Below are 15,120 nucleotides of genomic sequence, written 5' to 3' on the forward strand. Positions count from 1 at the left end.
TTATCAGCTACACTGCCTTTGGACTTCTTTTGGATTCCTCCATCCTATCTCTGAATTGGATACCTTCTCTCCTTCTGCCTTCTTCCATCCTTTTCAGTTTCCTTTTCTGTATTGTCTTCCCCCATTACATTATAAACCCCCTTAAAGAGTTTTTTCTTTTTATTTGTGTCCCCAGCAATTATCACCGTTGTTATTGTGTACTCTTTGCTGTCAAAGAGGACTATGATATCTGGGAGATGATGCCCTAACATACAAGTGAATTGGATTTAAATGAGGTTGAGCTTTGCAAAGTCACCAGTCTTACTATCTCCTCCACAGCCATCTGTGTTCAGTGGCAAGATATAGATGAGGACAATTGGAGATGGCCCTATATGAATTAGCACATTACCTGTCACATAGTAGACACTTAATATATGCTTATAGATTGATAATCCAACAAAAGTGGTCTTTTCCAAGGGCTAAAATGTATGTATGCTCTTTATCTCAAAGTCTTGTTTTGGAACTTAAGATAAGGGAAAGTATTATTTTCTACTTTTTTTTGTTAGAATGTGGAGGAGAGAATTTTTCTCAACTCTGCAAATTTTGAATGTATCTGGATTCTATTATGGGTACTACATGCAAGAACTTTTAGGAAGAGACTGGGATGATGAAGGGACTGAAGACAATGCCCTACAGAAATTAAGAGTAGTTAGAAGTGTTTTTCCTGAAAGAAGAAAAGGCTTGGGGAGGGGTTAAATTGTGAGAACTGTCTTCAAGTATTTGAAGAATTATCCTTTTTTTTTTTTTTTTTAAAGGATTGAATTGTCTTATTCTGGCCCTTGAGGGTAGAACAAGGAAAAATAGTTGGGAGTTAGTGACATGTGATTTAAGTTATACTTAAGGAAAAAATTGCTAGCAAACAGATGAAATGAGCTTTCTTATAGGATAGTGACAGCTTTGAAACTTAGATATTGAATTTTTAACATAAGAAAAATCAAGAACAATGTAACAGACATTTGGGACTTTATGTTCAATTATCTTTCAGTGTTCTCTTTTGTATTATGAAAATTCTCATTTTATGTGGCTATTATTAATTTCATAATAAAAAATAAAAATTTAAAAAGTTCCTCATCACTGAAAATATTTAAGAGGAATTGAATTCCTACTTATTAGGATTCTGGTAGAAAGAATTTCTTCTCAGGTTAAGAGTTTGACTAGCTTAGCTGTCTTCTGAGGACCATTCCAGCATTCTGGTTCTGAATCCCATGACTGACTGTTTTTCATGTATCATTGAACACTTTGGTCAAATAACTGGTTTCAGATGGGTAGGATGTGCTACCAAAAGAGTAACAAAGAATATCATTGATTTAAGCCATGGATTAAAATCATCATTGTCACCCTTCCTGGGCTTTTCATTTCATCTTTGAACAAGAGAGAGATAGCCTTTACTTTGAGCAATCGGAGGTGAAACAATCTAATAGCTATGAGCCCATTATCTGAAATCTTCCCAGTTCCTTGACCTGGACTGTTTGTTCTCTTCCAGCCATAACATTTATCAAGCCAATTCCTGGGCCTCCCTGAATTCTGAGCTTTGACTGCAGCTGGGTGGAAAGGAAACTGATTCTACTAATGCTGCTGTTTCCTTTTCAAGGTTACATTGTTCCTAGAGTTAGTTATTGCATTCGGGGTTCAAAGCAGTCATCTTCTTTTGCTCTCTTTTGGAGTCCCGGGTGTTTCCCCCACCACCTCTATTATCCCAAGTTCCTTATTTTTCCTCCTCCTCCAAACCAAACAGTGTTTATCAGTCATAGGAAAGACTTTGCAATGTTTCTGCTCAAAGCACAGCTTGATACATAAAATTTCCTGTGCAAATATGGACCTGCTCCAAGACAATGGAACAAGGCTGCAGAGCAGATCCGAGGAGAGTCATAAACTTGAATTGTCCCAGGCTGTGACTACAGGGACTGAGTGGCCAGCATTCCCCAGCTCTTTGCCTCCTCTGTGGCGATTGATCTCCAGAGGGGGCCTCCCTCAGATGCCAACTTCAAAGCAAGAGTGAATGAACCTTTAATAGGGAGTACAGAGACTGCCTGGAGGGTAGCTCATCACTGAACAACAGAAATGTTTGTTGCTGAATAGTGTAAGAACAGTTAGAGATGTTTATGCATTTTTAAAAAATTGGTATGAATATAAAGAATACACAAAAGAATTTAATTACTTCTTTTCATTAATGGACATTCAAAAGAGTGAATTTTTGTTCTTCATTAATTATCAACATCATCAGACAGCTCCTTGGTTAAGTGGATAGATCACTGGCATCAGAATCCCAGTGGAATCAGAAAGACCTTAATCCAAATCCAAATCCAACTGTCTGCCTCAGTTTCTTTATCTATAAAATGGGGCTAATAAGAGCACCTGTTTCACAGGATTGTTGTATGGATCAATTGAGGTAATATTTGTAAACCACTTTCTTAACCTTAAAGTACTGTATAAATGCTGGTTATTTTTAGTTATTATCATTATTATCATGAACTTACAGCATGGGGCAGTACAAAACTCAAGGGACTGGAAATAAGAAGATCTGAGTTCTAATCTTGATTCATCTATTTATAGGAATTAATTCTTGGTGGATCTTTATGAACCTGTTTCCTTATGTATAAAATGGGGTTACTAATCCATGTTGTACCTACTTGAAATTTTGCATAAATGGGACAGAATGTATCTAAGGTATATTGCATATGTTATCTCCCAACATAGGATATTTTTGTTACTTTTTTTTTTTTGTAACTTGCAACTTGGCTAGGTTAATGTGATTTACTATATACTTTCATGGGATCTATGTGTTCTCAATATTATATGTAATTCTACTTCTCATATTTATTGTTATGTATCTGTATGTGGTTTCTGTTTATACTTGATACATAAGCCTTATATATGTAAAATCATAGATTAAAAAAAAGTATGCCTATAAACCATACCATCATATATATTGTGACTTATAGTGACTGAAAATTTTTAACTGGGTAGTATGGAAAAGGGAGGAGTCAGGGAATGTAATTGAGACAAGACTATTTACTATGAAAACAGAGGACATCAGTTCTACCCTTTCCTTCCCATTGTTTCTACTATATTCTGAAAGTTTAGTGGGGATTCAGGGTCATTTCCATTGTTGTATACTTGTTGTATGATTGGGGCATGACAGAAGTCAAAGACAAATAGAAAAAATCACAAATGTTTATCCTAAGTCTTAGTTAGACTCAACAGAAGGCTCTGACTGTGCTGGGGGAGGAAATCACTGCCAGTGTTTTGAGGCGTGGGGAATGAATGAAATATAGTTCATCTACAAGTAAAGATCAGAGATGTTTTATTTTAAGCACACATCAAAGGAATTTCATAGGTGCCTCACTATCTCTTAGCAGGTAATAAGAAGAGGCACAGTTAAGGCTGAGAGTTTATTTAACAACAGGTCTCACTCTAAAAGAGATAATATTTCTTTAAGATTCAATGAGTAGGAACAGAGTGGAGACTAACCAAACATAACTAAGCCTGAAGAAGAGCAGCAGATCAGCAAAAATGTGACAATAGTACCTGAGACCTGACCTTCTGTACATGGAAGCTTAATCTCTTGAATTGTGTATGGTCTCAGTCAAATTAAGACCTATTAAAGACCTTAGTTTAAAAAGGATCAAGGTCTCCCATTGCATTCAGGGCCATCTTGAATCGTCCTGATCTATATCTTATTACTGGACCCAGATAGCTCTGCGAGGGAAAGTGAGGCAGGTGATCTTGCACAGCCCTCCCTCACTTAAATCCAAATTCACTTGCATGTCATGGCATCCCCTCCCTGATGTCATGGTTCTCTTCAAGAACAAAGGAGAAAAATCAACAACAATATAGTTGTGGAGGAGAGTAGCAGAGTGGTGAACTTTCCAACTTTGATAGGAAGGAACATGGGGCAGAACTGAAAAAGCAGGAGAATCCTTGAACTGCCCCAAAATTATGGGGGAGAAGGGAACAAGTATTTTTAAAAATATTTACTTTGTGTCAAACCAATACAAACAATAACAACAAAAAGATTGTCTTTGCTTATGATGAACTTACATTCTACTGAAGATGACACACAAAGGAATTGAAAAGATGGGATGGACATGAAGATACTTGGTATGGAGATATGATTTTGAAATCCAGAGAAAGTCAGAAACAGTAATCTGAAAGGAATAAAGGCATTTTAACCCGGACCACTTACATGATGGAATCTCTGAAAGGAACTCATCAATAGGAAAATGGGGTAAGTTTTGTAGAGGGATATTCCATGGTTATTGGACTTTGGGTATGGCAGGCTGTTGCAAGGCTTATTCACAAACTAATTTTTCTTCCACAGTGAAGATATTTTTAATAAGAAGTAAAATTAATTTTTAAAAAATTATTTTGTGTATTATTTTTTAAAAAATATTTTTAAAGATTCTAAAATTTTAAAAATTACAATAGCATTTAATATTTTAAATTAAAAATAAAAATATATTTTAAAAGAATTCAAACTTTAACTTTTAGTAGTAGAAACCACAAAATATTTCCATTTAAGTCCTATAAATTCTAATCTATTAGTTTTTTATGTATTATGTTATTCATTTTTTGTTTTTATAGGAACATAATTTATAGAGAAAAAAGTAATTCTATATCTCACTCAAAACTCAGGTGCTACCATGTATGTTGACTTTAGCTTTTGAGAAGTCCAAGTAATTTTGTATGGCCTTGGAAAGTACCTGGTTAGAGAGAGGAGTCTGTTTAGCTTTGAGACCAACATATTCTAAACTGCATACACAATATTTAGTGACAATATAGACTAAAACTTGTTTGGAATTGCATATGCTTTGAAAGCAAGATATTCTCTCATTTCCTTTTTTTTCTAGCTTAAAAATTATACAATTAATTTATGTTTCTAAAAGAGTTTTGTTTGCAGTGGATTGGATCTAAATTGTAGGCAGGCTATTTGTAGATCCAGATCTCAATTAATAATTAATAAAATTATAATTTCATTTTATATTATATGATATTTAATTATATAATGTAATAATAAATTATATAATAAAGATTAATAAAATATTTTCAAAATTTGGAATGCATACCGACCTCCTTGAGCTTTCACTGACAATGTGTTTGGCTTGAGGAAGCTGGGAAGAAGATTCATGAGATATCTATATAAAGCAGAGCATATAAACATAGGACCATGGACTTACCATTAAAAGGGATATAAGAGATCATATGGTCCAATAATCCATTTTGTAAATGAGAAAACTAAAGGTCCAAGCAAGAATGACACTTTTTTATTTAATATGTATTTCCTTAAAAACCTGTACTTTTAGGTGACTTTTGATAAATTGGATGGACTTCCCCTCCTCCCCCACCCCTGGATAAAGCTTTCATAGAAAAAAAAATTCTGAGGTCAATGACTCTGAAAGCCCATGTTAGACCTTGAATTAGGTAAGGAGAATCTTGTTGACCTAAACATGCTATAATAGCACAGAGAAGAGTTGGATAACAGATATCTGGGCCCTAAAGGCTTTGTTTTTAACCGTCTATCTCTGTTTTATGATTCAGCAAGCCTCATTCTGCTCTCACTTTTTCATAGCCATTTTGCCCTGATAATTCTTGAAATTATTTTTTTTCTATGCTTCTGTATGAGAATATGCTCTCTTCCCTTCCACTTCCATCTCTTCTGTCACCCACAAGAGAAATGGTAGCTACTTCTTATATATACTTCTTATATACCCTGACTGGTTTATATGTAACAAGACAGAGTATATCCTCGTTCAAGACCATCTATTGGAAAAAGACTTAAATTTGATCAGTACGATGACCAACCATGGTGGTCATGGATGATGAAGAATTCTATGCTGACTCAAACTGGTTTGGGAGAATTGATTATTATATTTTCAATATGAGCATTTACATCTTTGAAATTAGCAATGCTACAAATCAGGGTTTGATTTATTGTTTTTTTGTTTCCTATACCTAAAAAAGTGATGGAAAAATGTTAATAATTCTGCTTAAATGTAAAAGTGTTTCATGAGTACAATTCCTCCCTGAAAGGCAGTTGCTAAATGTTTACCAACACATCTCTCACTAGCTATAATTGCCAGAGAGATGATGGACTAAATATTCCCATTGAGACACATTTTTGGACATGGCCAATGTAGAAATTTGTCTTGTTTGACTATGTATGTTTGTTTTAAGGATTTTTTCTTCTTTTTATCTTTTTTTTTCAGTGTATGGGGGGGGATGTGGGAGAAAGAGAATGAATGCTTATTAGATGGAAAAAATAACTTAAAAATTCCATGATACTTTCCTGATTATTAAAAGGATCTATAATACTTTATGTTTGAATAACTTTGATTTAGGATCATGATTTTTGCTTATTCATGTTACTAGAAAATATGTACAAATTTCACATTTAGTCACCCCTCATTTTATATGGAGGGTCCTAAATTTTATAAAAAGCAGAGGCAGATACTTGATAGCAGACCCCAGAAGAAAGTGTAATCTTGTTAAGAGCTAGTTATATCAATGAGATATACAACATTTCATTGGTAAGCCACCAACATAATGTTCTCTTTCATCAGGGAGGAGGATTATCTTCCATATCAAGCAGACACTTTGGCAGATATGATAATATAGGTTCATAATCTCAGTTACAGAGAGGCTGAAGATGAATTTTTGAGTTTGGGAGTTTTGAGCCTTAGTGGGACTAAAACCAATCAGATGTCCATGCTAAGTTTGACACTGATGTGGTGAGTCTCTGAAAGTGCGGAGGCCATCAAGCTGTCTGAGGAGGAAAGAACTGATCCAAGTCAGAAATGGAAATCAAATCCTTTGTACTGAACAGTGTTAAAATTAGGCTCTTAAGAAATGGCTGTTACATTTCCAAGCTGGACAACATAAAGAAAACCCAATCTTTTTTTTTTTTTTTTTTAATTTAATAGCCTTTAATTTACAGGATATATATACATGGGTAACTTTACAGCATTAACAATTGCCAAACCCTCTTTGTTCCAATTTTTTTCACCTCTTACCCCAACCCCACCCCCCTAAATGGCAGGATGACCAGTAGATGTTAAATATATTAAAATATAAACTTAGATACACAATAAGTATACATATTACAAATTATTTTGCTGGCAAAAAAGAATCAGACTCTGAATTATTGTACAATTAGCTTTGGAAGGAAATTAAGATGCAGGTTTATAAATAAGGGACTGGGAATTCAATGTAGTGGGTTTGGAAAGGGTTTCTTTTTTTTGGGTTTAGTTTTCATTTTGCTAAAGAAAGGATTTGGTTGGACCAATTTGAGGGATGGTTTGATTTCCTTGGGATGGCTTTGGTATTGGTTGGAGGGAATTTTCCTTGGCCGCCACATTAGATTGTTTGTGGGGTTTTTCAGGTTTTTTAAGGGTTTTTTGGCTTTTCTTACGGGTTTTTCCTTTTTCCTATCCCTTTTTAGCCTTTAAATTGATGGAATATTTGGTTTAAGGGTTTTAGGGCCCTAAAAGGGGGCGGAAACCTTGGCAAAGGTCCCTTTCCCTTTTTATAATTTTTGGGAGAGTAAGTAAACTTTGGATTGGGGGGGTTGGGTTTGGATAATTTTTGGAGATGGTTTCCTTTTCTCCAAATGGTTTTTGTTTCCTTCCAAACAAGGAATTGCCCCGTTTTAAACCCTTTTCTTCATTTTTTTTGCTTTTAAATTTGAAGGTGTGTGTTTTTTAGAGTTGTTTTAATTTGGGCTTTTTTGATTAATTTGACGGGTATTTTGCGTTGATAAAATAGTTTAATTTTTCCTGGAGGTGTTTTTTTTATTCCTTTGGCCGTTTTTTTAATTGGAGAATGGTTGATTTTTAAATTGAGTTAATTTTCAAATTTGGAAAATGGGGCCTTTTATTTAGAACCTTTTACTGTAAAAAATTTTTTCCCGTTTTTGTTTTCCTTTTAATTTTGTTTGATTGTTTTGTTTTGTTAAAAATTTTTTGGGTTTGGTATTAACTTTTTTTTTTTGTGATTCATTTTGTTTCTGTTTTTGGTCAAAAATTTTCCCTTTCCAAGGTTTGGGGGTAAATTATTTTGGTTTTTTTATTAATTTTCTTTTTATGGTTTAAGGTAAACCCTTTTGATTTTTGGTGTCTGGGTTGGTATGGATTAATGCCTAGTTTTGTTTGTTTTTTCCTAATTTTTCAAAGTGGCATAAAGTGGGTTTTGGTTTTAAAAGGTTGATTTTTTTGTTTTGCCCTTGAATTAATCTGGTTGGCGTTTAACTTAATCATTCCTTAGGCCAATTACCTGTTTTGGTCTGCTGGGCAAGTATGTTTAGATTTGGTTTTGCCAATTCTTTTTTTTTTTTTAATTTTGTTTTGGATTTTTGTTTTTCCATATGAATTTTGTTGTTTTTTTTTGGTTTTAAATGGTTTTTGGGGATTTGGAAGGCAAAAAAAGTTGTTTTGGCATTTTTTTTTTGTGTTTATTCCAAGAAATTTAATTTTTTCTTGTTTGATGGGATTTTTGTGTTGTGGTTTGTAATTTTTGCTGGGTAAAGTTTTATTTTTTTATGGGAGTTCTTTAAAGGCTTTTGTTTGGCGTTGGGGTTTTTGTTGGGATTTGGTGGTGAAATGCTTGTGGGTTTTTTTATAACCCAATTTTGCAAAGGTGTATTTTCAATTTTTAGGAACTTGGGGTTTTTGGTATCCATTCTGTTCCGGGTAATTTAGTTACCTTTTTTTCTTTTTTTTTTTTTATTTTTTTGGGTAAGGTTTCAATAAATTTTGGTAAAGGTGATGGTGGGAAATTTTGTTTTCCTTGATTTTTGGAATGGTTTGGTTTGTTTTCTTATGATGTGGATGGTTTTTGGGGCTGCGTTATTTTGGAAAGTCCTTTTTTTTTCCAAGTGTTTTTTGGGAATGGATGGGCCAAATGCTTTTCTGCATTTGAGTGTTTGGTTTGAATTTGGATTAAATGGCCTTATATTGATAGTTTTTTATTAAACCAATTAATTTTTGGTTAAATTTCTTGATTGGTGTTTTTTTTGGGATATTTTTTTTTTTTTGGTAATATTTGGGTTTAAGTTTTAGCTTTATTTGTAGGGAGGGTTTAGCTTTTTTTTTTTTTTTTTCTTCCTGGGTTTAGGGGGTGTCCTGTTTGTTTGTTTGGGTAAGGGCTTTATTTTTTTTCTAATTTTGCATTGGGGGTAATTTTTTAAAATGGGGTTAAAATTTTAAATTTGGGCCTTGGGGATTTTTTTTGGGAGTTGTTTAATTGTTTGTTTTTTTTTTTTGGAAAGGGATTTTTTTTTCTTTTCTGTTAATTTGGGGTTCTTTTATATTTTGGGTTTTTCATTAGGTTTAAATTTTTGGATAAAGTTGAGAAAATAACTTTTTTTTTTTTCCTTTTCTTGGTGGGTTCCTTTTTTTCTTTTTTGGGATTTCTAATTTCTTTTTTCCTCCTTTTTAATTGGGTTCCAAAGGTTTTTTTTTTGGTTTTTTCATAGAAAAAATTCTTGTTTTTTTAATTAGTTTTCTAGATTTTTTTTAATTTTTTTAATTTTTCTTTCCTTTTAATTTTGAATTTTAATTTAGTTTTGATTGGGGGTTTTTAATTTTGGTTTTTTAAGTTTTTTAAGTTTTAAGGTTAATTTTTTTTTTTTTTTGGTGCCCAAGGATATTTTTCTTGTTTTGGCTTAAATTTTGGTTTAGGTTCCATTATTGTCTTTTTAGTGGAAAATTTTGTATTTATATTTAAGCCTTTTAATTTTTTGGTAAGTTGTTTTAAGGGCCTTCTTTTTTTTTCCCTTTTTTTTGTTAATGTAGTTTTATTGCATTTTGGGCATTTCTATTTTTTGTTTTTCTTTTAATTTTGGTTTTTGGGTTTATATGGTTAATTTTAATAGGTTTTATGAATTGCTGAGGAAGAAATTTTTTTATTTTTTAATTTTTTCAAAGATTTTAAATACCTTTTTTTTTTTGTTTACTTTTTTAATTTTTTCTTTTTTTTTGTGGTTTTGATTTGTTTAATTTGAGGGTGGAAAGGTTTTTGGCCTTTTATTCTTTTTGTTGTTTCTTTTCTTGCAACTTTTAACCTCCTTTAAAGTAGTGCCCCACTTTGGTGGCAAATTTGGTTTAAATTTGTTTGCTTCGGGTTTTTTTTTAGAGGATGTTTTTCCCTTGTTTTTTTTAGATTCTTTTTTTTTTGTTTATTTAAGAGGTGGATGGCTTTTAAAGCTTTGGCAAATGTTTTGTGGCCTTTCCTTTATTATGTGGTTCTTTAAATGTGTTTTTTGTAAAAAATATTGGGGTTTTGAGATTCCGTTTGGTTTGTTTTTGGTGGGAGTTTTTTCCATTCGGTTAGTTAAAATTTGGGATTTTAAATTTTAAAGTTTGTGGTTTTTTTTTGCCTTTAAATTTTTCCCCAAAATTTTATGGGCCCTTTTTATTAATTTTATTTTTAACCCCTTTTGAGTTTTTTCCTTTTTTTTTTTTTTTTTTTTTCCTTTCTCCCGTTTTTAATAGGGGAGAGAAATTTTTTAAAAAAATGTTAATTATTTTTTTTGAGAACTTATGGTGATTTCCAAATGTTTCCTTTCTTTCCCTTTAGATATGTGTTTTTAGTTTTTGTGGGATGGTTTTTTCTTTTTCCCTCCTTTTTTCTGGCCTTCCCTTTTCCATATTTCTTTTTTTTTACAGTCCATTAAATTTTAATGGTTTTTTTGTATTCAAAAGTTAATTCTAAGAAGTTTTATTTTTTTTTCATTTTTGAAGTTTTTTTTGGAGATTAAATTTTTTTTGTTGGTTTTTTTAGAAAAAATGGGGTTATTTGTTTTATTAAATTTTCCCTTTCTTTGGAAAAGGGCTTTAGTTTTGGTAGTTTTTTTTTTGATTCCCGGTTTTGGTTTTTTGGAATATTTTTTCCAGGCCTTTTTTCCTTTAATGTAGAGGGCCGGGACCTTGGGTGATCCTTTTGTGGCACCTTTTATTTAAATGGTTTTTTTTGGCCTTGTAAAATTTTTTCCTTAATCTGATTTCTGAAATTTTGCCACAAATATTCCTTGGGGTTTTTATTTTAGGGTTTCTTTCAGAAAGGTGTTGGTTAATTCTTTTCAATCCTATTTTTACCTTCTGATTCTATTAATCTAAGGTATTCTTTCTTTGATGATTTCTTGTAAAATAGTATCTTCCCTTTTTTCATCATAGTTTCGGAAAAGTCCAATAACCTTGGATTATCCTCCTAATCTATTTCCCAAGTCTGTCATTTTAGCAAGTAGATAATTCATGGTTTTCAGTTTGTTTTTTTGGTTTTCTTGACTGATTCTTGCTGTCTCAATCATCATTAGTTTAATTTGTTCAGTTCTAATTTTTAAAGAATTATTTTCTTTCATTAGCTTTTTTACTTCTTTCTGTATATGTCCAATTGAGTTTTTTGAATGTATTGTTTTGGTCTTGTGGAATTTTTTTCCATTTCACTAATTTTTTTAGTGAATTATTTTCTTTTTCCAATTCACAGATCCTACTTTCTTCGTGTTCTTTGTCTTTTCCAATTCATGGATCCTACTTTCAATTCTTTGTCTTTTTCCAATTCACAAATCCTACTTTCTAGTGAATTCTTTATTTTTTCCAATTCCAAATTCTTACTTTCCTAATTTTTATTTTTTCCAATTCACAATTTTGTTTCCTACCTTCCTGAGAATTTTTAACTTTTCCAATTCGTATTTCAGGAAGTTGTTGCTCTTTGAAGGCTTCTCTTTCCTTTCCCCATTTATCTTCTAACCTCTTTTGAGACTTTTAATTCTCTTCTATGAAACATTATTAAAAGAGGACAGTCTGATGCATTTTTGCTGTTTGAGGTCTCTTCAGGTTTGCTTGACCTGCCTTTTTCTTGCCAAGAAAGCTGTCGTCGTTCTTTTCATCTTTTTATTCATGTTTTAAAAAGCCCCTTTAGGGTAGGTCTCCTAAGGCAAGGGGTTACCAGCTTCCTTCAGAGCAGGGAGAGATGTAAACCGATTTCCGGCCCAAAGGTATGGGAGTGTTCAAGTGAGTTTTCCCTTCCCCAACAGGGAAGTGGATTCAGCCTCCGAGCTTATCAAAACTGTTAGTAGGGCTTGGTGGATTACCTTGCCCCTAGGCTAGAAACTAAGTGGTGAAAGTGTCACTGCCCCCAGGCCGGGAGGCCTCTTGTGGGACTGTGAGTAAAGCTGAGCACAGACTGCAGGACCGCCCCGGAATCCCCTCCCCAGTGTTCTGCCCAAGCCAAACCGGCCCTGGAAAAGCTCTTGGCCCTTTAAGCCCCACTTGTGCAGATTGGAGGCTAACCGGGCCGGGCCCCTTCCCTTGCGGTAAGGATCACAACTGCCCCAAGGAAAAATTACTGCAGGTTGGGGCTGCCGCTTGTGCTGAGATTCGTTTTCTCCCTCGGTTTGAGACCTCCTCGGAACCTAATTTCTCTCCCTGTCTCCCGATCTCCCCTGGCCCCCGAACCAACCTTTTCAGGACTGCAGATTTTTTCTTTGGCCGGTGAGTTGTTCTATTTCTTATCTTTCGGGTTGTGGCAGTCAAGACTATTTTGAGGCCTTCGATATAATATTGATAAAGAGGGTAAGAGAAGAGCTTAGAAAGTCGCGTGTGTCTTCTCCGCCATCTTGGCTCCGCCCCGAGAAAACCCAATCTTAATGAATAATTGAATGGATGGATAAATAAATAATGAAACAAATTAATAAATAATTAAACAAGTAAATGAATCAATCAAAGAATAAATATTCTTAAGGGAGTTTTACCATCCACAAATAAATGAGTGAATGAATTATTCACTCTGTATTGACCTTCCCCAGTATTACAGAATTCTGGGAGCTAGAGACTACAAGTTAAAGTGTACATATTTCTTTTGAATGTCATTCTCAATTAGTCCCCTTGATCAACTAATTAAGGAGTATCCACTCCTCTTTTGGTTTTGACACAAACTTCAAGTACAAGTTCTAATGGCCTCATGTAGTTGATACAGTCAACACTACCAGTTGGTCTACTGTGGACAGACCTATCTAGAAGTGTAGAAGTGATCTCACTTTAGAAAATAGACTTTATAAAGAATTCTCTGTTTAAAAAAAGACATAAAATCCACAGATAGGTCTCTATTCTAGGCCAAAGGAATTGGAACTTTTTACCTTGACTGTACCTCACAAATGTATTATCTTGGGGGAAAATTAAATATTCAAAATTTTGAGCTACTCCAATTTCCTATTTCTTTCAAGTCAAAGTGGTGTTTGGCAAACATGCACTATAAATTTAGTTTTTAGACTTCTCTGGAGGTCATGGATAATGGAATTTATTCCCAGTGGAATACTTCTGTAAAATAATTGAAGTTATATTTGTATTTTTATATAACTAACTTAAAGTATAATTGGTAAAATCAAAATATTTGCTAGATCAGAGTTTCTTAAACCATGGGTTTCAACCTCATGTGGGTTCACACAACTGAATGTAGATATTGCAAAAAAATTGGCAACAGTTAAAGGTATTAACTATTCTACCAAGATAATCACATCCATCTCATTAGTATGTAAGTTTACTTTTGTCTTTAATAAATGGTAAAAGTATATACATTATTATTTTAAGTAACTAATAAATCAAGATGAATTATATAATATATAAATTATGTAAATTTAAAAAAAATAAATTTCTTTATGATTTATTATCAGCTTCTCTGAACTTCAATTTCCCTATCCATAAAATGAGAAAATCATATTTAATATTATGCCACAAAGTTATGGTAGAAAAAGCATTTTGAAATCTTTCAAGAACTATGTAAATGCAAGTTAATAATCAATGGACAGTTTTCTTAGGTTAAATGAGAATCTTTATTCCTTTTCCATTCCTCTGCCTTCATTCTTTTTTATATACAGCTTAAGAAATTCAATATATTAAAATAATTATTGATCTACACATATAATGTCAAAATAAGTGATTAATCAATGCTTAATGGTACCAGGATGTAAACTGGGTTGAAGCTAAAATCTTGATTGAGAAGTTCAACATTTTTCTGAATGTGTGTGTGTGTGTGTATCCATGCTCACATGCTTGCATTTGCACTTCTTTTTCAATTGAACTAGAAAGGTCATTAAGTATAACCTGTCTTGTTTCTTGCCATTTGCAAGTAAGGCATTCCTGGAAAGTGAAGTGTAAAAGGAATTTCCATAAAGAGAATCATTTCTCAGTTGGTTTCCATGAAAATCATAGAAATGCAGCACATCTGCTGCTGCTGTGGTTGCATCTGCAGCAGGTGCTTCCCCTCCCACCTGTCAGCTATTTTCCTTACAGTTCTTAGTCCCTTAAATTAGATTTAGCACAGTCCTCTATATAATAAGTGGTCTCCAGGGAATCTCTTGTCTGGAATATGACTAATATAGAGTTGTGAGCCTGAGGAAGCATAGTAAAAGTGTTTGTTTCAGTTGTATTCATGAAGACAGATTCAAATCCAACCTCTGAAACATACTCATCCTCTCTGAATTTAATTTCCTCATTTATAACAACACCCCCTCACTCCTCTGAGGAATGGGGAAAAGACAGAGTAGAAAAAGAGAGAAAGAGAGTGGTAAGGAAAATGGAAGGGAATAAGCATTTATATAGTTGTCTATTATGTGCCAGGTGCTAAGCAATTTACAAATTTTATTTCATATGATCTTCACACTGACCCTGCAAAGTAGATGCTATTATTATTCTTGTTTTATGGTTGAGAAATGTGAAGCAAAAACAGGTTAAATGAATTGTCCAAGGTCTCATAGTTAATAAGTACCTGAGTATGTATTTGAATTCATATCTTACTAACCCCAGGCACAGTGCCTGGGAGGGAGGGGAATAGAGGGAGGGAGGTAGAAGATGAGAGGAAGGAGAGGCAGGGGAGAGAGGAGAAGGGGAAGGAAGTGAGGGAGAGGGAGAGAGGGTGAGGAAGTAGAAAAGTAGGAGGGAAAAGGAGAAGGGGAAAGGGAAGGGGAGGGAGAGAGGGAGAAGAAAAAGGGAGAAACAAGTAAAGTGACAGACACAGAGAGACAATCAAAAAGACAGACAGGGAGAGGGAGAGGGGGGGGGGGAGAGAGAGAGAGAGAGAGAGAGAGAGAGA

This window comes from Sarcophilus harrisii, chromosome 1, assembly GCF_902635505.1.
Source record: "Sarcophilus harrisii chromosome 1, mSarHar1.11, whole genome shotgun sequence".
Lineage (NCBI taxonomy): Eukaryota > Metazoa > Chordata > Mammalia > Dasyuromorphia > Dasyuridae > Sarcophilus > Sarcophilus harrisii.